Genomic DNA, 23,977 nt, shown 5'->3' with positions numbered 1-23,977 from the left:
TTTCCAGTTACATGAATACAAGAAAGTAATAAGTAAAATGACATCAAAAGAAATAAGAAAATGCAGAATGTGAAACGTTATAAAGAAAAACTGACCCAGTTCCTTCAACATGGAGGGTAAAAAGACTTGGGAGTCTTTACTGCGGTAATCATATTTAGAAATATACTTTAAAATATTAACAGATAAATAATATGTGGAATATACTTCAAAATAGTATTAGAAGAGGGTAAGGAGATTAAGATATAGATGAAACGAGAGGTGTTGAGTAAATAAATCACTAAAAGTAGGTGATGGGTACATAGGAGTTCATTTTACTATTCTATATACTGTTGTATATGTTTAAAACATCCTGTAAAAACAAAAGCATGTTTGGGGCACATTTTGCTTTCTTAGGATATCAGAGAGAACAAAACTATACAACACATAGCTTGCCCATATATTTTCTATCAAAGGTGATCTACAAACTGATGTCATTCCTCTCCCAAATAATACCTTTTTTAAAAAAAGATTCAATATAGGCATGACTGAAAATGAGAAAATAAAATAAAAATTTTAAAAGACTAAAAAAACATAACTGGGAGGTATGTACCTGATTCAAATCCTGATACAAATAAAGCAACAAAAAGGCATTTTTGAAAAAGCTGAATATGAACTAGGTGTTTTATGATATTAAGGAAGTATCGTTAATTTTGTTAGGTGTGGTAATGATACCGAGATTATGAAAGAAAATATCAGCTGGGTGTGGTGGCTCATACCTCTAATCCCAGCACTTTGGGAGGCCTAAGTGAGAGGATCAGTTGAGGCCAGGAAATGGAGAACAGCCTTGGCAACATAGCGAGATCTCATCTCTACCATAAAATTTAAAAAATTAGCTGGGCATAGTGGCACATGCCTATTATCTCAGTACTTTTGGAAGACCACTTGAGCCTAGGAGTTCAAGGCTGCAGTGAGCTATAATTGGGCTACTGCACTTCAGCCTGAGCAACACAGCAAGACCCTGTCTCTCAAAAAAAAAAAAAAAAAAAAATCCTATGTTTTAAAATAAATATATTGAGGCCAAGGGCAGTGGCTAACGCCTGTAATCCCAGCACTTTGGGAGGCTGAGGTGGGTGGTCAGGAGTTCAAGACCAGCCTGACCAATAGAGTGAAACTCCATCTCTACTAAAAATACAAAATTAGCCAGGCCTGGTGGTGCATGCCTGTAATCCCAGCTACTTGGGAGGCTGAGGCAGGAGAATCACTTGAACCCAGGAGGCAGAGGTTGCAGTGAGCCGAGATCATGCCATTGCTCTCCAGCCTGGGAAACAAGAGCAGAACTCCACCTCAAAAAAAAAAAATTAATTAATTAAATATATTGAAGTATTTAAGGGTGAAGTGACTATTTCCTTCATCCTCCCCTCACTGCCTTATTTTAAAGAAACCTGGGGAGTGAATGAGATGATGATGGTGATAAACACTCATGTTTGCCGCCCCTCCATGCAGAAAGTCTGTGCAGATGAGCACATAAAAACAAACAAAAAAGAATAAATCTATAAGACAATGAAAAGAACAGAGAGAAAGTGTTTACAATAGATTTCTGGAGAACAGAAAGCAGACCCAAGTGTGTTAAGTTTAAACAGAACTAAGCGAAGCACAGCCCAAAATCTACACATGAAAGGACTACAGTGGAGGTCTAAGTCAATCTTTCAGAGATTCTAGGCTCCCCTCAATGACTAAGCAAGGGCCAGTGTCACCTGTAGGTACAAAAAGTGAAATACTCTTTTTTTCCTAAAGACAGTTAACAAACTGAACAGAAAGAAACTGGGTCTTCTGGTGTCAATGTCAGTATCTGTAGAGCCCATTTCTATATGGCAATTGGAAAGCTCCAAAGCCTAAAAACAGGTTCCCTGATCTTTTGCCCTAAACCTAACTTGCCAGCAAACAAGAGATGCTCCAACTATGTACAAAGAGTTGCCAGTCTTCTCATTCCAAGATGGCAATTAGAAAACAAGTCCATGACTACAATCCAGGAAACCAACAGCAGTACCTAATATAATCAAGACGGTCCTTTAGCAAGAACCATGAACTAACAATAAGGACCCCAAACATACAAGAAGAAACAACACCTAGAAAAAGACCAAGATAAAGATATTATCTATTTTTTTAGTTTTTAAAAGAGACAGTCTTACTTTGTTGCCCAGGCAGGAGTGCAGTGACACAATCATAGCTCACTACAGCCTCGAACTCCTGAGCTCAAGTGATCTTCCTGCCTCAGCCTCCCAAGTAGCTAGGACTATAGACATGCATGACCATGCTCAACTAATATTTTAATTTTCTTGTAGAGATGGGGTCTCATTATGTTGCCTAGGCTAGTCTCAAACTCCTAGCTTCAAGCAATCCTCCCACCTTAGCCTCCCAAAGTACTGTTATTAAAGGCATGAGCCACTATGTCCCGCCCAGACCAAGACAAATAAATAGATCAAACTGACTTCAAAAAAATCATAGTTTATTCAGGACATAGAAGAAATCTCAAAATAGAACAAAATATTCTCAAAGGACTACTGAAGATACCGCATTCAATTAAACAAAAATAGGTATATTTAACAAATAATAATACAAGAGTCCAGTATGCCAAGAACTGTTACAAATGCTTAATAAATATGAACTCCTTTACTCACAAGGTAGGTATTATTATCCTCATTTTGTAGACTAGAAACCGAGGACAAAGAGATTAATCATTTGCCCATTGTCATGGTTTTGAAGTTGTGGAGCTGGGATCTAAACCCACACAGTCAGGAAGTCTGGTTCCATTGTCAATGCTTTTAGCTACTATCCTGTGTTGTCTCTTGAAATGATACCAGCAGAAAATAAGCAAAAGCTACTCATTAACAATTTATAAACATTCGCAGGTCAGAAACATACAATTGAAAACATCTGTCAAAATACAGAATAAAAAAGACAGAAAACTTGAGAAAAGAGATAAAGAAATGAGGATCAATCAAGAAAGCCAATATTCTGCTAGTAAGTATCCCAAAATGGGCAAACATAGACTAAGAAATATTACCAAGGAAATAATAAAAGAACATTTTCCATAACTGAAGGGAGACACTTGCATTTCAACTGAAAGGACCTACTGAGTCCAGCAAAGAATAACAAAAACAATTCATATCTAAACACATAATTATAAAATTCCATAACTACGAAGGACAAAGATAAGATACTAAAGCTTATCTTTGTGAGCGAGGGAAAGGATCATTTAGAAAATAACAAGACAGAATAGCATCAGACATCTTACCATCTTGATGCTCAGCAGAACAGAGCAAAAACCTCTAAGTTGTAAGAGAGAATTAATTTGAATTTAAATTTCTACACCCAGCCAAACTATCAAGCAATTATGACCCAGGCCAAAGCTATTTTCAAACAAGCAAGAATTCACAATATTTACATTGTAAGTACTCTGTATACTGGAGTTAATTTAAAATACATTCAAAGCAGGATGCAGTGGCTCATGCCTATAATCCCAGCACTTTGGGAGGCCGAGGAGGGTGGATCACTTGAGATAAGGTGTTTAAGACCAACCTGGCTAACATGGTGAAACCCTGTCTCTATTAAAAATACAAAAATTAGCAAGGCATGGTGGCAAACGCCTGTAATCCCATCTACTGCGGAGGTTGAAGCAGAAGAATCAGCTGAACCCAGGAGGTGGAGGTTGCAGTGAGCCAAGATTGTGCCCCTGCACTCCAGCCTGGGAAAAAGAGCAAGACTCCATCGCAAAAAAAAAAAAAAAAAAAAAAAAAAAAAGAGTAAATACATTCCAGCTAAAAAAGGAAGAATGCTATAAAAGAGGAAGATGTCACATCTAAGAAACAGTAAATCTAACCAGAAATGCAGACACGGAATAGCTCAGAATGACATATACACAGCAGCTTCCAACCTGTCAAGACTGAAGCAGGAAGTAGGAGGGCTCTAAGAGTGATATCTCCAGGAAAAGGCATTCCACCTAACAGTTAATAGATATTATGATCCAAGCAGGAAAAACATCTGAGAATATGATAAAGGTATATATTTCTCTAAAGAAAAAAAGACAATTACAAACTGTGGGAGGAAAAGATGAACAAAAAGTCATCTAGAATATAAAGCAATCTAGCGGCATGATTTCGAAAAACTGATGAAGTACAAGAAGAAATAAGTAAATATTTTATTTCTTGAGTTCCACTAGCATTATGACTTTAGACCCATAGAAAAAAAAAATAGCCCTAGCACTATAATTAAGTAAAGTGTAAGTGAGCTAAATCCTCATCTTTCTTAGCAGTGAGTCAATAGATATAATTTGAAGTTAGTAAATCAAGAAATAAAAGCAGATCTCAACAACAACAACAAAAGCCTAGGAGGCTTTACTGGAGAATTCTATCGATCATTTAAAAGAATTAACCAGGCCAGGCGTGGTGGCTCATATCTGTAATCCCAGCATTTTGGGAGGCCGAGAAGGGTGGATCACAAGGTCAAGAGATCGAGACCATCCTGGCCAACATGGTGAAACCCCGTCTCTACGAAAACTACATCAATTAGCTGGGCGTGGTGGTATGCGCCTATAGTCCCAGCTACTCTGGAAGCTGAGGCAGGAGAATCGCTTGAACCCAGGAGGCAGAGGTTGTAGTGAGTCGAGATCACGCCACTGTATTCCAGCCTGGCGACAGAGCAAGACTTCGTCTCAAAAAAAAAAAAAAAAAGGAATTAACCCAATCCTCCTCAAACTCTTCCAAAGAACTAAAATGGGAGAGAACATTTCCAAACTCATTCTAAAAAGTCACCATTACCCTGATATAAAAACCAGACAAAGATACCACAAGAAAAGAAAACCACGGTAATAACCATAATGAATAGTGATTTTTTAAATGTTCAAAAAACAAAAAAAACCCCAGCAAACCAAATTCAACAGCACATTAAAAGGATTATATACCATGACCAAGTGGGATTTATACCAGAAATTCAAGGATGGTTCACAATACAAAAATCAATTAGGGTAATATACCACATTAATAAAATGAAGCACAAAAACCACGATTCCAATTGACGAACAAATGCATTTGACAAAATTCAACACCCTTCCATGATAAAAACACTCAATAAATGAAGAATAGAAGGAAACTACCTCGACATAATAAACACCATATATGAATATCCCACAGCTAACATCCTATTCAATGGTAAAAGACTGAACACTTCTCCTAGGATTAGGAGCAAGTCGAGGATGCCCACTCTCATCACTTCTATTCAACACAGTACCAGAAGTCCTAGATAGAGCAATTAGGCAAGAAGAATAAATAGAAGGCACTCAAATAAGAAAGAAAATTATCTCTGTATACAGATGACATGATTTATATGCAGAAAGCCCTAAAGAAGAATCCACAAAAAAACTGTTAGTACTAATACATGATTTCAGCAAAGTTTCAGGATCCGAAATCAACACACAAAAATCAGTTGCGTTTCTATACACCAAAAATGACCAACTGGAAAGGAAAATTAAAAAAAAAAATCCCAATTTACTATAGTATCAAAAGAGGAAAGGCAAACCATGGTGGCTCAAACCTGTAATCCTAGCACTTTGGGAGGCCAAGGTGGGAGGACTGCTTGAAGGCAGGAATTTGAGACCTTATCTCTCTATAAAAATACCAAAAAATTAGCCGAGCGTGGAAGCATATACTTTTAGTCCCAGCTTCTTGGGAGGCTGAGGTAGGAGGATCATTTGAGCCCAGGAGTTCAAGGTCACAGTGAGCCATGATTGTGCCACTGCACTCCAGCCTAGGTGACAGAGACCCTATCTCTTTAAAAAAAGAAAAGGGGTCGGGTCGGGGGGGTAGTGTGGATAAAAATACTAGGAATAAACTTAACCAAGGAGATAAAAGACTTGTACTCTGAAAACTACAAAACATTGCTAAAAGAAATCAAAGAGAGAATACAAATAAATGGAAAAACATTCCGTGTTTTTAAACTGAAAGAGTTAATACTGTTAAAATGTCCATACTACCTAAAGCAATCTATAGATTCAATGTAATCCCTGTCAAATTCTCAATGACATTTTTTTTTTTGCAGAAATAGAAACAAAACCATCCTAAAATTCATACAGAATCTCAAGGGACCCCCAAGTAGCCAAACCAGTCTTGAAAAACCACCAAAAATTTGGAGGCCTCATACTTTCTTATTTCAAAACACACTACAAAGCAACAGTAATCACGACAGTGTGGTACTGACATAAATACAGAGCTACAGACCAATGGAACAGAACAGAAATAAACGCTTGCACATACCACCAAATGACTTGTGACAAGGGTGCCAAGACTACCCAATGGAGAAAAAAACAGTCTCTACAACAAACAGTGTTGGGAAAACTGAATATCCACATGCCAAAGAATGAAGCCAAAATATGATATTACTAATTTATTTTATGATGACCTAAAAGTTTTGATCTCCAAATATTTTTTCAACACTTTTTAATTAAGTATTTTAGATACATATTAGAATATTTTTCTGCCTAGAAAGTAATTCAAACCATTTCACTGACTAAAGATTTTTGGGATTGTTTGTAAATCCGTGAAAAAGTGCTTAAGGCCAGGCATGGTGGCTCGTGCCTGTAATCCCAGCACTTTGGGAGGCCAAGGCAGGTGGATCACCTGAGGTCAAGAGTTTGAGACCAGCTTGGCCAACATGGTGAAATCCCGTCTCTACTAATAACACAAAAATTAGCCAGGCATGGTGGCACACGCCTGTAATCCCAGCTACTCGGGAGGCTGAGGCAGGAGAACAGCTTGAACCTGGGAGGCAGAGGTTGCAGTAATCCAAGATCGCGCCACTACACTCCAGCCTGGGCAACAGAGTGAGACTCCATCTCAAAAAAATAAAACAAAAACAAAGTGCTTGTTTAAGATGCAGGAGAGTGGATACTTGTTTACTAAATTCAAGACACACTACAAAACTTTTGCTTTTCAGTAAACTCTCGATGTTTTCCTTTTTGCCTGTGTCTTAAAACATTAATGTATAAAGAACCCAATAGTAATAAAATGTTTTGTACATTTGTTTGCCATTTAATCTAGCTTGTACTACCCTATGATTAACAGCACTGAAGTAATTAATAATTACAGTTGTAATATGCAGCGAGTCAAGTGGAGCATCAGTGCAACAATACCAAACTTGAAACGAGTGCTTATTCTACTCTCAACTATCACCAAGCCAATCCTCCTCAAACTCTTCCAAAGAACTAAATGTGAGAGAACATTTCCAAACTCATTCTAAAAGGCCAGCATTACCCTGATATCAAAATCAGACAAAGATATCACAAAAAAAGAAAGCTACAGCAATAAACCTAATGAATACTGATTTTTTTACCCTTAAAAAAATACTAGCAAACCAAATTCAACAGCACACAGTCTATGTGCTGTTGTACTGCAGAATCTAATACCCCTGGGTATTTTTGTTATAGCAGCCAAAACTAAGATATACATTCTATCCTCACATGCTAATAGACTCTAATCCCCTACACCTTGATTTGGTTGTCTCTACAATACAAATATCCATCTAGCATATATTTAACTCACTAGTTTCTCATCTGGTTTCCTCAGTTAGAACATAAGCTCCCTGAAGGCAGGGCTTTGTTCCCCAGCAGACAGAATAGTAGCTGGCACAGAGCAGAATGCTCAATAAATACTTGCTGAATGAACAAGATGAAGACCACCATTAAAGGTATACTAAAAGACTTCAAAGCACTACTGAGAAAAATGAAAGGCCTAAATGAATGGAGAGGTATACTGTGTTCAAGGATCAAAGGACTCAATGTTGCTATCAGTTTTCTTTAAATTAATCTATAGAGTAAATACAACCCTAAACAAAATCTCAGCAGCCTTTTCTGTATAAAGTGAGAATTTTTTTTTTTTTTTTTTTTTTTTTTTTTGAGACAGTCTTGCTCTGTCATCCAAGCTGAGTCCAGCAGCACAGTCAATGGCTCACTGCAACCTCAACCTCCTGGGCTCAAGCAATCCTCCCATCTCAGCCTCCTGAGTAGGTGGGATCACAAGCGCATGCCACCATGTCTGGCTAATTTTTTTCTATTTTTTTGGAGAGCCAAAGGCCTCGCTATGTTGCCACTACACTCCAACCTGGTCAATACAGAAAGACCTCGTATCAGTATAAAAAAAATTTTTTTTGCTTCTTGATTATGGTGATTACAAGGATGTTTGGGTTTGTCAAAACTCAAGCTGCATACTTAAATTGGGCAGATTTTAACATATATACATTATACCCCAATAAAAATCAATTTTAAAAAATATACATCAAAAACTGAAACCCAACAACAAAATACCTAAAGAACACTACATAAAACAGCTCATAAATATTGAGTATTCTGCATACCTTTAAAAAATGACAGGCGCCAGCTAAAGTGGCTCATGCCTGTAATCCTAATAATTTGGAAGGTCAAAGCAGGAGGATCACTTGAGCCCAGGAGTTCAAGACAAGCCTGGGCAACAAAGTCAGATCCTATCTCTGCAAAAATAAATGACAATAATAATAATAATAGGAAATTGTCTGCACTTAGGTAAAATGAACTAGTTTGAAGCAGGCCAATATTCTTGCTAAGAACAACTTAAAAAGCTAAATAAATTATAAAAATCATATTTTAAAAGTTAGTGAAGAGCTGTGGAAGCACGGGAAAGAAGAAGGTCTAAAATTCCAGTGATGGGAGAATCTTTTTTTTTTTTTTTTTGAGATGGAGTCTTGTTGCTCTGTCACCCAGGCTGGAGTGCAGTGGCACAATCTTGGCTCACTGCAACCTCCACCTCAGAGATGGGGAGAATATTTTAAAGGTATTTAGATGACCAATATCTGTCTTTTCCCTGGGAGTATTTCCTAATTATTGCTTGGGTTAGAGGCTGAAAATTGAGGCCTGACCTGTGTAAAATATTGTTGCTGAGGAACACAGAAGCCAGGACAGCTTTTGGTGTTCACACAGGGCTGGAATAACAACACTAGGAGACTAATTCTCCTAAAAAGTTTCACGCAAGGACCTCAAGCTTAAAGGTGGTATCTCCCCTCAGCATATTTGCTGAATTTTAAAACCGTGCAGGGTAAAAGGCTACAAAGTCAACTAAAAAACTTTGAAAAGCAAAGTGAAATTTCCTACCTTTGGCATTGCTAAAGGGACAAGACCAATAGGCTTTGAAATGAAAGCCTTAGAAGACAACATCTGAAAAAACAAGGAAAAATAAGGATAGCAAACTATTAAAATAGCAACCCAGCCTCCACATAATTTAAGATGATGGGCTCCTGATATGGGTTGGATGCTTGTCCCCTCCAAATCTCATGATGAAATGTAAATGTAATTCCCAATGTTGGAAGTTGGGCCCAGTAGGAGGCAACTGGATCATGGGGGTAGATCCCTCATGAATGGTTTAGTACCATCTCCTCGGTAATAAGTGAGTTCACACAAGATCTGGTTGCTGAAAAGTCTGGGACCTGCCCCACCTTGCTCTCTTGCTCCCACTCTTGCCTTGTGATGCACCTGCTCTCCCTTCACTTTCAGCCATGACTAGAAACTTACTAAGCCTCACTATAAGCAGATGCCAGCACCATGCTTCCTATACACTTTGGAGAACCGTAAGCCAATTAAGCTTCTTTTCTTTATAAATTACCCAGTCTCAGGTATTCTTTTATAGTAATGCAAACAGACTAATACAGCTCCCTAGCCTATCTGCATAGAAAATGAACTTCCCCTTCCCCCACCCCTCTCCCAACCCGGCAAAATGTACCATTACCTGGTAATGCTTACTTAAGTTTTTTACTACACAATGCCTGGCATTCAATAAAAAATTATGAGACATAAACAAAACAATCAACAGACTTGACCTAACTGACATTTGTAAAACACTCCACCTAACAACAAAACACACATTCTTTTCAACTGCACATGAAGAACACTTACAATGATAGAATATATTCTAGGCCATAAAATAAATCCGAATAAATTTAAAATTATCTCATTACAATGGAATTAAATTAAAAATAACAATGATCTCTGGAAAATCCTCGAATATTTGAAAACTATATAACACACTTATAAATAAACTATAGACCCAATAAGACATCAGGAAAGAAATTATAAAGTACTCTGAATGGAATGAAAATGGAAACATATCAAAAACTGGAAATGGCCAGGAGTGGTGGCTCACATCTGTATCCCAGCACTCCAGGAGGCCAAGGAAAGAGGATTGCTTGAACTGAGTTCAAGACCAACATGGGCAACACAGTGACATCCTTGTCTTCAGAAAAAATTGTAATAAACTCTGGCCAGGTGTGGTGGCTTACACCTGTAATCCTAGCACTTTGGGAGGCTGAGGCAAGTGGATTGCCTGAGCTCAGGAGTTGACGACCAGCCTGGGCAACATGGTGAAACCCTATCTCTACAAAAAATACAAAAATTAGCCAGGCATGATGGCACACGCCTGTAATCCCAGCACTTAATAGACTCTGGTGCGAGGATCTCTTGAGCCTGAGACGTCGACACTGTGGTGACCCGTGATTGGGCCACTGCACTAAAGCCCAGGCAACGGAGTGAGACCCAGTCTCAAAAAAATAAAAACAAAAATAAAAAATTAGCCAGGCATGGTGGCACATGCCTGCAGTCCCAGCTACTCAGGAGGCTGAGGTGGGAGGATCACTTGAGCCTGAGAGGTCAAGGCTGCAATGGGCCATGATCACGACACTGTACTGCCTGAGCAGTAGTGAGACCTTGTCTCAAAAAACAAATAAATAAATTATAAACAATTAAAGGGAAGTTTATAGCATGCTTACATTAGAAAAGAAAAAAGGTCACAAATCAATGACCTCAGCTTCTATCTTAAGAAACCAGAAAAAGAAAACAAATTAAACCCAAAAGTAAGCTGAGGAAAGGAAATAAAGACCAGGGCGGAAATAAGAAAACCACAGGCAGTCAATTAAACTAAAAGTTAACTTTTTAAGAACCTCAATAAAATTAATAAACTTCTAGCCAGACTAATCAGGGAAAAGGGGAGCAGAGACAAATTACTAGTATTCGGAATGATACTAAATCTCTACAGGTTATACAGATATTAGACTCATTACACTTTCTACAGATATTAAAAGAACAATAATAGAGTATTATAAGCAACTTTTTGCAATAAATGCAACAAGTTAAATGAAATGGGTAAGTTCCTTCGAAAACTTATCAGGCATGTGAAGAGACGGAACAATACAACCATATGACCAATAACCAACAGAAAAACAAACAAGATAAACAGACCAATAGATGATGCCGATATTGGAAAAGACAAGCATTTAAATAACTATAATTAGTATGTTCAAGAGAACTGGAGTCTATTACAAGTCTATAAAACAACATCAAAGGAACACTCTAGAACTCAAAACCACAAGGTAAAATTAAGAACACAAAAGATTATTTTGACAAAAAGAGAAGATAGTTTTGGCATACTGGAAGGCAGGTCGATAGAAAATATCCAAACAGAGAAAAAAATTTTTTTCAACATGTGGAACATGATAATTAAGTTTAATATATGTGTAATTAGGATCCAAAAAGAAAAAAGGGGCAGAATATATGAAAAGGTAACAGAACTTTCCAAAACTAAAAGGCATCCAGCTAGATTCAAAAAACTCTATAAACATAAAGCAACAAAGAAAACCACATCTGAACACATCAAAGTGCTTTAAAAGTAACACAGAGAGTCTTAAAAGTAGCCAAAGAAAAATAAAAGACACATTATCCTCAGCAAGAATATAGCTAATACATTGCCTTCAATAAGACTGGTAGCTGACTTCGACAAAAAGAAAGGAAGACAGAAAGCAACCAAACATTCTTAATGTGTTGAAAGAAAATAACTACCAACTTAGAACTTAATAGCCAGTGAAAACACACTTCAGGCCAGCCACAGTGGCTCATGCCTGTAATCCTAGCACTTTGGGAGGCCAAGGTGGGCAGATCACTTGAGGCCATGAGTTTGGAGACCTGCGTGGCCAACATGGCAAAATCCTATCTCTACTAAAAATACAAAAAATTTAGCTGGGTATGGTAGCACATGCCTGTAATCCCAGCTACTCAGGAGGCTGTGGCATGAGAATCATTTGAACCCAGGAGGCAGAAGCTGCAGTGAGCTCAGATCACGCCACTGCACTCCAGCCTAAGCAACAGAACGAGACTGTCTCAAAACAACAACAACAACAAAAAAACACCAAAAACCACTTCAAAAAAGGTGAAACTGCCGTGCATGGTGGCTCACACCTATACCCACCAGCACTTTGGGAGGCCAAGGTGGGGGGATCTCTTAAGCCCAGGAGTTCAAGAACAGCCAGGGCAACATGACAAGACCCCGCCTATACAAAAAATTTAAAAATTAGCTGGGCATGGTGGCATGTGCCTGTGGTTCCAGCTACTGAGGAGGCTGAGGTGAAGGATTGCCTGAGCCCAAAAGGTTGAGGCTACAGTGAGCCATGTTCACACCACTACACTCCAGCCTGGGTGCCAGAGTGAGACCTTGTCTCAAAAAAAAAAAAAAAAAGGTGAAATTGAGATATTTTCAGGGAAACAAAAATAGAAAAAATCACTGATACTAGGTAGGCCAGTATCAAAATGCATGATATAGGGAAGTGACAGTATTATTATCCTAAAAATTGTAAACAACTTCAATGTCCAACAGAAGATTGATAAGTAAATTATTACACAGAGATGAGAATGTTACATACCTACTAAAAATAATCACATAGCAGAAAAATACTGACATGAAAATATGTTGATGATTCACTGTTAACTGAACAGCTTGCACTACAGTGGACTACATTAGGAGCCCATAACATCATATAAGTATACATATACTTATGTAATGGCTCAACAAAATGCAGGAAGCAGATAGATAATCAAGAAGATTAACAACAGCACTTTTGGTGGTATGATCTCCAATGATATTAATTTTTTTTTTTTTTTTTTGAGACTGAGTCTTGATCTGTCGCACAGGCTGGAGTGCAATGGCGTGATCTCTGCTCACTGCAACCTCTGCCTCCTGGGTTCAAGCGATTCTCCTGCCTTAGCCTCCCAAGTAGCTGGGATTACAGGCACCCGCCACCATGCCCGGCTAATTTTTGTACTTTTAGTAGAGACAGGGTTTCACCATGTTGGCCAGGCTGGTCTCAAACTCCTGACCTCAAGTGATCCACCCACCTCAGCCTCCGAAAGTGCTGGGATTACAGGTGTGAGCCACTGTGCCCTGCCTAAAATGTAATCTATGCTTTCTTACTGTTTCCCACATTAGGGATGTGCTATTTTTTAATTGGGGGTAAGAGAGGAGGGGAGAGGAGGGGAGGGGAGACGAGGGGAGGGGAGGGGGGAATGGAGAAAGGCAACTCTTTACATTAAACCATATTTTAATACAAATGATAAGTTCTTAGCTAGGCATATGGTCTAACCTTTATTGGTATATCCCCCATGTGTGCTTTTTAATTTTTTTTTAATACCAAAACCTGCCAACATGAATCAACCTGTACTTTCATTTTCCACTATTTGGACCTTGAGAGCTTGCTCGAAGGTTCTAGCAGGGGAGCGCAGCTGCTCGTATACCCTTGACCCAAGACCAGTCCTCCTCTATTTGGGATGGTTGTCCTCTTCAACCAAGCACGCAGCTTCAGCTTCAGGAGGGACGCACGTGGAGTGGAGAGGGAGGAAGGGGACACCTGCCGAGCCAGCCAGATGAGCTGAATCAACCCTGGGGATCAATGGGGTAACATGTCACAGCCAGATAGCCCTCACATTCAATTTTCCACTATTTGGGATGAGAATTAAAAATGTTAAGTACCTGAATGTGACCTCTTTGAAAAAGAAACTTAATCTTCGTCATTATTAATGTAAAAAATGAAAATGTTTCTGAAAAATGAAAAGCAAATTATATCCGAAACAGCATACTTTAAAAGACAAAGTAATTCATAAAATTTCATTTTTCACAAGTGATTTCTGTAGACTTCTAAGACTTAAAATTAACAGAATTACATCTCTGTGAAATATCCAACTAAAGTAATAACTCAGAGTTGAGGCTATAAGAGTAAGTTTAAATAATTTAACATTTGCATAATCAAAAAAATGGAAAAAAACAGGAATCTCTGTATCCACCTGTTTCACAGAAGTTACACCTAATAGGGCTTTTAATAAATGGTTGTAAAGCAACCTGTAAATATAAATGCCATTATGTAATTATAGTCAATTAGTAACAATTATATTGCTCTGACACTTCAGTGTTCTATAAATAATTCATACAACTCCATCTAGAATTTTTGATCCAGAAAAGGAGAAAATGCAACAGCCATTGGTGTAATGCCTACAAGGAACTTAAAAAATATTTTACTTTATGCATCTGTAAAAAACTATAAGGAAACAGATAAACATCAAAAGGTTTAGCTACAGCGCAGAAGTTTGACTTTTCCCCCACAATGTTGTTTTATTAAAATAGTCACAGTAAACAAATGCTTCATTTGACACAGCACTAGAAGTAAAAATGTGGGGAAGAGGTGACATAATATATATGCTTCAAGATTGAGATAAGAGGAAACAATTTTCTTTTAATATTAACACTGGCTGACATATTTTTGATGGTAGACAACAGTTAACTGATAGGATTTAATTTCCTAATTTTTCTAGCAATCCTGAAATGATTAAAGAGGCTGTATTATAATTACCAAATAAAACATCAAATGGTTCTTTCCAGCGGGAAAGCTTAAAAAAAACTACTGAAATAGCTATCAGTCTCACAGATGCCTGCTAAAAGAACATAACAACTCCTTACGTTATCAAGAGCTAAGATCTGAGCTAAGTTTCCTTTCTTAACTAATTAAAAGGTTAAGATACGTATTCTCCCTCAAAATCCCATGCCTCTCCCCCCACCAAAAAAAAAAAAAAACAGCCAGAAATAGGCTCATCCTTACAAATGTTGTATGTAATTTTCTTATAAAATCTGTCATTTTCTACCTTGTGTTATAATGTCTATGCTTTTCAGTTGGGCATGGTGGCTCATGCCTGTAATCCCAGCACTTTGGGAGGCTGAGGTGGGCGGATCACCTGAGGTCAGCAGTTTGAGACCAGCCCGGCCAACATGGAGAAAACACCGTGTCTACTAAAAATACAAAAATTAGCCGGGTGTGGTGGCAGATACCTGTAATCCCAGCTACTCTTGGAAGGCTAAGGCAGGAGAATCGCTTGAACCAAGGAGGCGGAGGTTGCAGTGAGCTGAGATCACGCCACTGCACTCCAGCCCGGGTGACAGAGCGAGACTCTGTCTCAAAAAAAAAAAAATAAAAAATAATAATAATAATAATAATAATAATGTCTATGCTGTTTTAACCATACTAGATTTCAAAACCACTGAAGGCAGGGTCAATTATACTGCATCTTTCTAGGTATCTCCCATAGTAAATAGTCTTGATCAATACTCTGAACTTTTTGCAAACTCCATCAGCTAAAAAGAATTAAGGTTTGGTAATTCTTTGTAACCTGGTTTAAAACAAACCCTCTGGAACTATTAGAGAACCAGAGGGATGGATGGAGGAGAGGGTAGTGCATATTAGTTGTTTGTTGTCAGTTAAGCAAAAGCCAAACCAAAGAGCCTCTTCTCTCCTTTTCCCTTCAAAAGCTAAATTTTATCCAAGTCAGTATCAGTGTCCCTTAGTTAAGGACAGTCTGCTTAGGTTCACTTCAGAGGAGCTCAAGAGGCTGGTGTAATCTACAAGGCTTTCGTAGGAGTCTGCAAGCAAGTACAGAAGGAAAAAAAATCAAAGTTTAACCCATACACTATCGATCAAGTCAAAAGCCAAAGAAAACCCTAAAACTTGGACTCTAAAGAGTCCTATAAAATTCATGGAATCCAAGCACCTTTTGGGTTTGTTTTGTTTAAAACAGGGTGTCACTCTGTCACCAAGGCTGAACTCCTGGGTTCAAGTGATCCTTCCACCTCAGCCTCCCAATTAGCTGAAACTACGGTGTGCACCACCCCATCTGGCTAATTTTTTTTAAAAAAATTTTGTAGCAAAGAGGTCTCACTATGTTGCCCAGGCTGGTCCTGAAATCCTGGGCTCAAGCCATTCTCCCACCTCGGCCGCTCGAAGTTTACAGTGAATTAAATCTATACCAGATAAAACTCACATCAGTATGACCTCCCTTCAAACTCTGCAAATGCCTCCATAACAATTGGCCCCTCACTAGTGAAAAGATGAGTATGACCTATCGTCTATATCAGATGTTAAGCTTTCTGACAGGCTCCAAGTCATGTCCCTGTCCTGTAGGTAGTAACAGAGCCCATACTGGAGGCAAAATGGCAAAGCAGATGATCATTCAAGATGATTCCGTTTTCAAGGCTGAAAAGAACATATTTGCAAATGCACAGAAAAAGATCTAGAAGATCATACAGTGGTGTTAACAGTGTTACCCTTCAGTCAAGGGTATACGAGTAGCTGTGCTCCCTAGATTCCTCTGGGGAGGAATGTGAGCTAGAAGTGGATGTAAAGGGGTTGTCACTTATTATATATACACTGTATTAACTTTTTATGAGCATCAATTTACTTCTGTAATTTTAAAAATAACAGTCCCAGCTACTCGGGAGGCTGAGGCAGGAGAATCTCTTGAACCTGGGAGCTGGAGGTTGCAGTGAGCCAAGATCGTGCCACTGCACTCCGGCCTGGTGACAGAGCAAGACTCCGTCTCAAAAAAAAAAAAAATTGAAATGTAATTCCATTTTTAAAAAAGATTGAATGGACCCACATGGAATTCAAATGAAAAATAAGTGACACTTTGCAGAAGTCTATTAGAAAAACCTACATATCAAACAGAAATAATATAAGTATCCTATCCTACAAAATAAAAAGGAATACTGGTAATATTACAAAAATGCCCACAGCAACTGCAATCCATTAGTCACTATTCACTACTTTCATTACACAATATTAGTCACCAGGGGGAGTTTGAAGGTCCCCTCCCAAAATTATATCTCATCTAACAGCTGCCTGTGCAGTCTTAACCTCATTAAACAGGTTTTCAACAATCCACAGTCCTAAAAAAAGTTCATTTTGTACACTCTTTCATGAGAAACAACCAGACACACACACACACACACACACACACCCCAGTTTACATTTCACTGGGGTTCATGTTTGATTTCCTCAAAAGAAAGAAAAGTTTCCCAACCTGAAAAGCAAACTAACCTAGACAATCAAGTTTACTAGCACTTTAAGGGAATGTTCACATCCTCCTCATAATTGTTTGTCATGAAACTTTGGGGTTAAGTAAAATTTTACCCATCTATGACTCCTGAAAAAAAGAGGAGGAGGAAACACAAACTACACTCTGAAAGCAGCATAATCCAGCCATAATGCCAAATGTATACAGTCATTATATATTTTAGCAAGGCAAGATATAACTAAACATCTTTAAAAGATAAATGCCTGTGACCTCTGCAATCTTAAAAATTAAAGTGTAAATAGTCATAAAAGGTATCCCAAACTTCCTTTTTAGTTGATTTTCCTAAAAAATATGAAAAGCAATCATATTGAAAATGACTCAAATCACCATAAATTAGGCAACAAAAATCACACAAATTATTTGGGGGAGGAGGATTTTTGTTTAATCCAGTTTATGAGTCCATAATACACACAAAAATTTGAAAACATGAAGACATACACATAATACATCTCATTTCCCACCATTCCCTCAGACTATTTCTCTCTCCTCTATTGTTAGTTTTCTAAATCCTCCCATAATTTCTTTATATAAAGAGCAAACATAAACTTGTATTACACCTCGCCCTTAAGATGTAACACACTATTCACAAAGTACTGCTACACCTTGCTTTTTTCACTTCATAGCAAATTTTTGCAATCTTTGCATGTTAGTACGTAGAAAGCTTCCTTATTCTTTTTTCATAACTGATTACGCCTAGCTTTAGAACATTTTCAGTCTGCTTTCTTCAGGCTAACTTTTTTTTTTTTTTTACTTTTTTTATTATTATACTTTAAGTTCTAGAGTACATGTGCACAACGTGCAGGTTTGTCACATATGTATACATGTGCCACGCTGGTGTGCTGCACCCATTAACTCGTCGTTTACATTAGGTATTTCTCCTAATGCTACAGGCTAACCTTTCAAGACATTCTGTTCAGCCAACCACTTAACACAGGAATTAATTTCCTTCCCCCAAGATTTGAAAACCAATCAGATTTGAGGTGTCCCAAGGGATGAGTTTCAGAGAAAGCAATTCATTATCTAAATTACATCCTTTTAAGAATGTTTATTTTCAAACAGGTAGAGGGGAATATTGCACAATTTTCTCTAATCGCTTAAAGCTACAAATCAGAACGCAATCTTCAAAGTGAAATTACCTTTGATTTGGAGGGATCAGCGTTATAGTCAAATCAACGACTGTAAAAGTTTACTTCTTGTGCTTTTCTTCCACTGTAAAAATTTTTTTATTTTTTAAAGAAGGCTAAAAAGCCTTAAAGTCTAATAGCATGGCATTCTAATAGCAGGAAACCACAATCTGATTTGATCTTTCATCTGCCAGGTCAGAGACTAGGCTTTTATCTTGCAGAATTAGGCTCACCTACCATCAACAAGAGGACCTCCACAAAGCTACAAACACTTTCAAAGAATATAAACTCTGCGGCGCTGCGTGTAGGAAATTACACTCCAGGGGCCAGAGCGCCAGAGCCAACTCCAGAAAACCCAGCTTCACTGGCGGAAAGAAATCTACAAACGCCAGCGGCGGTGACGGGGAACGGGAAGCGCGGGTGGACGGAAGAAGAGAAACCGAGCGCCTCGCCGCCAACCCTCGAACCCGCGCGCGGTCGCTGGAGTCAGACGCTAAGAGCCGCGCGCTGCCCAGGGACGGAACCCCGGAACCACGACCACTAACGGAACCAGCCCGCGGCCGGCAACCGCGGCCGTTCGGACTGCGGACTGCGGCACGCGGGCCGGGCGCCGGGAGGGCGGGGGTTCCCCGGAGGAGCTGGCCGCCCCGGCGCCCCATTAGGCGCTGCTCCAAACGTGCCCGAGTGGTGACAGGAATAAAGTGGGTCACAAGGCCTAGCGGGTCCCCAGCGAAAGCTCTCTCGGCACCCGGTCCCCGTCTTTCCCCGCCTCCCAGCTGCTGGAATCGGCCGCAGCTCCGGGCGCCCTCAAGCCGCCCGGCCCCGCCGTGCACCCCACTCCCGCCCCTGCCCCGCAGGTAACCCCAGCTGCCCCAGAGGGCCTCTCAGGCAGGGCGGGCCTCGGCCCGAAGTCCCGGGAAAAGACACACTAGAACGAGACGCCAAACTAGGGCTTCAGCTCCCGCCTTCCCCACCCTTGGCCGCCGCCCCCCGGCCCCACACACGCCGCCCCCCGCTCCCTCCCCTTCCCCGCGCCCTCACCGTGTGGCTTGCGGCGGCTCCGGCTTCTTCCCTCCCCCACCCAGGTCTCCCGCTGCGGTGACTCGGAACCACTACCCCGCCTGTGTTCAGGAGGCGCCGCGGCTCCCACCTCCAGCAGCACCTGGGGCTGTGAGTGGCGCCCCCCACCCACCCCCCCAAAAATTCGCCGCTCCTGTGGCCAGCTCCTCCTCCCCCTCCCTTCCCTTCCCCTCCTCCACCAGCCCGGGAGCGCGCATGCGCCGCCAAGGAAGCCAACCGGCACTCGGCAGGCCCTGGGCCCACCGGGCGGGCGCCTCTCACCGGGAGCGCTCGCGGCGGCGGCGGCCAGATTTCCTTCGCGCTCTCGCTCTCCGGGGTTTCCTTTTTTAAACCGGCAGCCGCAAGCCGAGTCCGTGATTGCGCCCCCTCCCGGCGCATGCGTCGTCAGCGACCCAGCGGGCTCAGACGGCCGGCGGAGGCTCTGCGCTCGCCCCTCCCCTCACTCTCCCTTCCCCAGCGCGGCTCGGTGCGCATGCGACTTGCCCCGTTAGGCAGCACGGAGCCGCGCCAGGGGATCCCGGACGCCCGAAGAGACTCCCGCGCCCCTTGGGCCGAAATCTGGCTCTGCAGGCGCACCGTTCCCTGCCCCGGCCGGGAAGGGCGCCGGTTACTAGAAAGCCGGGGAGGCGGGGCCTGGTCGGGTGGAGGGCGCGGCCGGCCGGCTGAGCGCTAGCCTTAGGTCCTGGAGGCTCTTTGGCTTTCCCCCCGTATGCCGGGGGCTAGGAGGAGGAAGAAGAGCTTCCTGCCGGATGAGGGATCCAGAGGCCAAAAAAGGAACCCGCTCTCCCTTCCAAAGCAAAACACTGCCGACGCCAGCTTAGATTTTTCGGGTGTTGGCAGGAGACTTTTTCCCCCAGTGGCATCATTCGTGTTTCCTCTCCTGGTGCTGGGAGAGAAGAGTTGCAAAGGCGCCTGGACCGCCAGTAACATCTCCCATCTCCTGAGGGAGCGCGGCTTGGGTTGCTTCTTCTTGGTGGGTGGGCCTGGGGAGACAGGGCATGCGCCCTCGGCCAGAGGAGGGAAGCGAAAGGAGGTCGGGATTTATTTGCTCATTTGGAGATTTTTCCCTTGCCCTTTTATTAAAAACCAAGTGACAGTGTAATGGAAGATGGAGAATGAAGCATCAGAAATAAACCAGGACCCTAATTTGCATGGATTTCCTCGTTGGAACAACGTGTGACTACTACTTATCTTAGGGAAATTACTTACCTTGACGCGTTAAGGCACATTTGGTCCACATGAGAAAGCACATTTCAGTGCTTCTACTGGAAAAGAGATCTTTACAGTCTTAATTCCTAGTAATTCCTATGTTTTAATGAATATCTTTTGGATTTGAAATAAAAGCCATCTTTTTCTTTCAAAAAATGCACTTTTCTGGCCATAAAATCCTCCCTTTAAAGTAACAGTCACCTCAGTAAACATTTTCAATTCTTGCTGTATGCTCTGGGCAAAAGAACATCAAACTGAAGCACTTATTCAGATCCTTGATCCTGCACCTAAGGATTTTTCTTTCAGGAGTGGGAAAACATGATTTGTTAATTTACCCCATCATATAGCAGAAGATATTTTGGTCCACATTTTTGCCTGTTCAGCATTCATTCCCTATTCTGATAATTTCTTTTGAAGAACTATCATTTATCCACTCTCAGTCCATATGGTCTGAGCAGGACACAAGGGGAAGGCATATTTGAGTTTAATCCTCGGTTGCAAACTACAGTTCCTAAGAAGGGTGTTACCTCTTTACCAATGGGTTTAAATCTGGGAGAATGGAGACCTGGAGCCATCTTTCCACACGTGAATTCTGAGAAAGAAGGCAACATGGAAAAAAAGCAGATTTGAAGACAGGTTTGGCCTAAAGACATGTTTGAGGCCTGGAAACAAATGTAGATTAGATTCCTCTGGAAATTTCGTTAAACCAGTCAGTAAATTCTTGCATCTGTTTTATTGCTTAAACCAGTGAGAGGTTTTCTTTCACATGCAATCAAGAGTCCCGACTGACAAGAGGTAGGTAGCAAGACGGAGGCAAAGTTAGTAATACTGATAAGGTAGGTTGCAGCCAGACGAGAGGGTTTGAATGCTTTCCCTAGGATGGATTTTTGAATTTTATTCTAGAGACACTGATCCCTCCTTATATTCCCCATCATCTAGAACATATTATCTTCAAAATACCTTTGCCCTTTTTAATGATTTCATTGTCCTCTCGGTCACCAAGATCAAACCATGTCCATCTTTGACTCCTCCTTCTTTCACTGTATTTAATTATTTACCAAGACCTGTTGATAATCCCCCGTTTTTCTGCTCAGTCCTCTCTCACTGCTTGAACATTTCCCATGGTTCAGTTCACAGCTTCTCCTTTCTCCCACATTCTCTCCAAGAAAAGAAAAAATGTACTGGATATGTCTTTTTTTTTTTTTTTTTTTTTTGAGACATTTTTTGAGACAGAGTCTTGCTCTGTTGCCCAGCTGGAGTACAGTGGCATGATCTCAGCTCACTGAAACCTCTGCCTCCCGGGTTCAAGCAATTCTTGTGCCTCAGCCTTCCAAGTAGCTGTGATTACAGACTCCCACCACCCCACCAGCTAATTTTTGTATTTTTAGTAGAGATGGGGTTCCACCATGTTGGCCAGGCTGGTCTTGAACTCCTGGCCTCAAGTGATCCACCCGCCTCAGCCACCCAAAGTGCTGGGATTACAGGCGCGAGCCACTGTACCCAGCCTGTATTGGATATTTCCAATAGCTTTTCCAACTTCCAGATCCCAGATTTCCATAAAACAAAAATCCTGCCTCATAGTTTCATAGCTCCTAAATTTATATTCCATAGCCTTAAACATAATTTCAGATATTCTGTTCACCCTTTCTTGTGAACCTTGCTATCATTTAAACTGAGTATTTCCAACTCCTCGTCAACTGATTTCCCCCAGTTGGTAGGCAACGTATCATAGTGGTTAAGAGTACAAAATTAGGATCTTAACTGCCTGGATTTAAATCATAGCTTCACCACTAATATTCTCCATGACTTTAAGCAAGTTATTTATCTGTTCTTTAATTTCGTCATCTTTAAAATGGGATAATTACAATCCTATCTCATAGCTTAACTGAGACAGTGTGTGTGTCTGTGTGTGTGTAATTTTATCTGGTACATAAGAAATCCCATAGAAATGTTGGCTATTCTTGTCAATGATGTTCCTTTTTGGGTAATTTTCATGTCTCTTTTGCTCTAATTCTTGCCCTAACTCCTATGTCCCATCAGTCACAAAGTCATATCTGTTCTTTCATAGTAACTCATCCATTCATTGACATTCCTAGTTTTACTGCCATACTTTAAGGTGAATTGGAGAACAGGAAGCTTTAAGATATGCTTAATAGAGAATATAAGGTTAAGTATTTTTTTAAAGCTTGCATAGTTTATTCAGTTACTCATATTCTTTCTAATCCCTTTAAACTGGAACTACAAAACCCTGCCTCATAGTTGAGGTAGTATTATAGACATTGTGGTCAAAACTCTTGGCTTAAATTCTGACTCATGCCGAGAGATAGTGAGCAAATCAAGTAATTCCTCTGAGCTTCAGGTACTTATCTGTAAAGTTACAAGACTAGGCATTTCAGAGAACTGTGATGATCAAAGGTAAATTAAACTGCTACATAAAGGCTAGGTGGTGACGATGGTGGTTGTAAATCTTTACAATTTCTTGTTGGAACACTAAGAATAGTTGAAATGACTCACAGATTTTTAACTCCAGCCTTCCCTTCTCCCTTGGGCTCTATACACACGTCTGTTTATCTACCGGATGTCTCTTCTTCTGTATCACAAATATCTTGGATGCTTCTTTCAATCTATTCTCCACAGAGCAGTCAAATTATTTTGAAAATATAAGTGAAGTCACGTTATTTTCTTCTAAAACCCCTTTTGTCATTTCCCATTACATACAAATTCCTAATTATGGTCACAATAACCTGTTTGATCTGGCCCCTCCCTACCTCTCCAACCTCATGTCTTACCATTTTTTTCCTTTTCCTGTGACGCTCCAACCCAGAAACTGCCTTTCATTTCCTTGCTAATTTATCTCTGCTCTCAGGCTTTCATGCATGCTGTGCCCTTGCCTGGACCCCTCCTACCTTTTCTCATGGCTGGCTCCTTCTCAACCATCACATCTCAAAGATCTAACTACCCTATTTAAGTGGGTCTCCCTCCAACATCCCACCTGCCCCCACCACCACCAATAATATCCAAAGTTATTCTCTTCTGTTGTGTCCAGTTTCCCCCATAATACTTGTTAAGTTTAAATTATGTATATATTAGTTATATGTATATATGATATTTGTTTTCTTATTAACTATTTTCCCTACCACCACAAGATAAACTCCAGAAGGGCGAGAACCATGTGTTTTCTTTGCCACTATACGTGTAGCATCCATTTCAACACCTCAGGTGAGCTGGGTAGAGTGACACGTACATGTAGTTCCAGCTGAGCCGGGAGGATTGCTTGAGCCCAGGAGTTAAGGAA

General features: G+C 40.5%; 1 protein-coding gene across 22 annotated transcripts in view; it reads right to left on the bottom strand.

Moving 5' to 3' along the window:
• Nucleotides 1-20,087, bottom strand: part of CLOCK (clock circadian regulator) — a 119,016-nt gene extending 98,929 nt beyond the window's left edge. For 7 of the 22 annotated variants that reach the window (XM_063809629.1, XM_063809622.1, XM_063809624.1 and 4 more), the window contains exon 1: nucleotides 19,735-19,914. The gene's annotated coding sequence lies outside the window, so the exon portion shown is untranslated. Of the gene's footprint in view, nucleotides 1-18,630; nucleotides 18,929-19,434; nucleotides 19,580-19,734 lie in introns of those variants that run through there. The other 15 variants (XM_016951714.3, XM_063809630.1, XM_063809625.1 and 12 more) reach the window with 9 other exon arrangements.
• Between the last annotated feature and the right edge of the window lie 3,890 nt (nucleotides 20,088-23,977).

Source organism: Pan troglodytes, chromosome 3 (assembly GCF_028858775.2).
Source record: "Pan troglodytes isolate AG18354 chromosome 3, NHGRI_mPanTro3-v2.0_pri, whole genome shotgun sequence".
NCBI lineage: Eukaryota > Metazoa > Chordata > Mammalia > Primates > Hominidae > Pan > Pan troglodytes.
The sequence above is the reverse complement of the archived record's forward strand: the minus strand, read 5'-3'. Positions and strand labels throughout refer to the sequence as shown.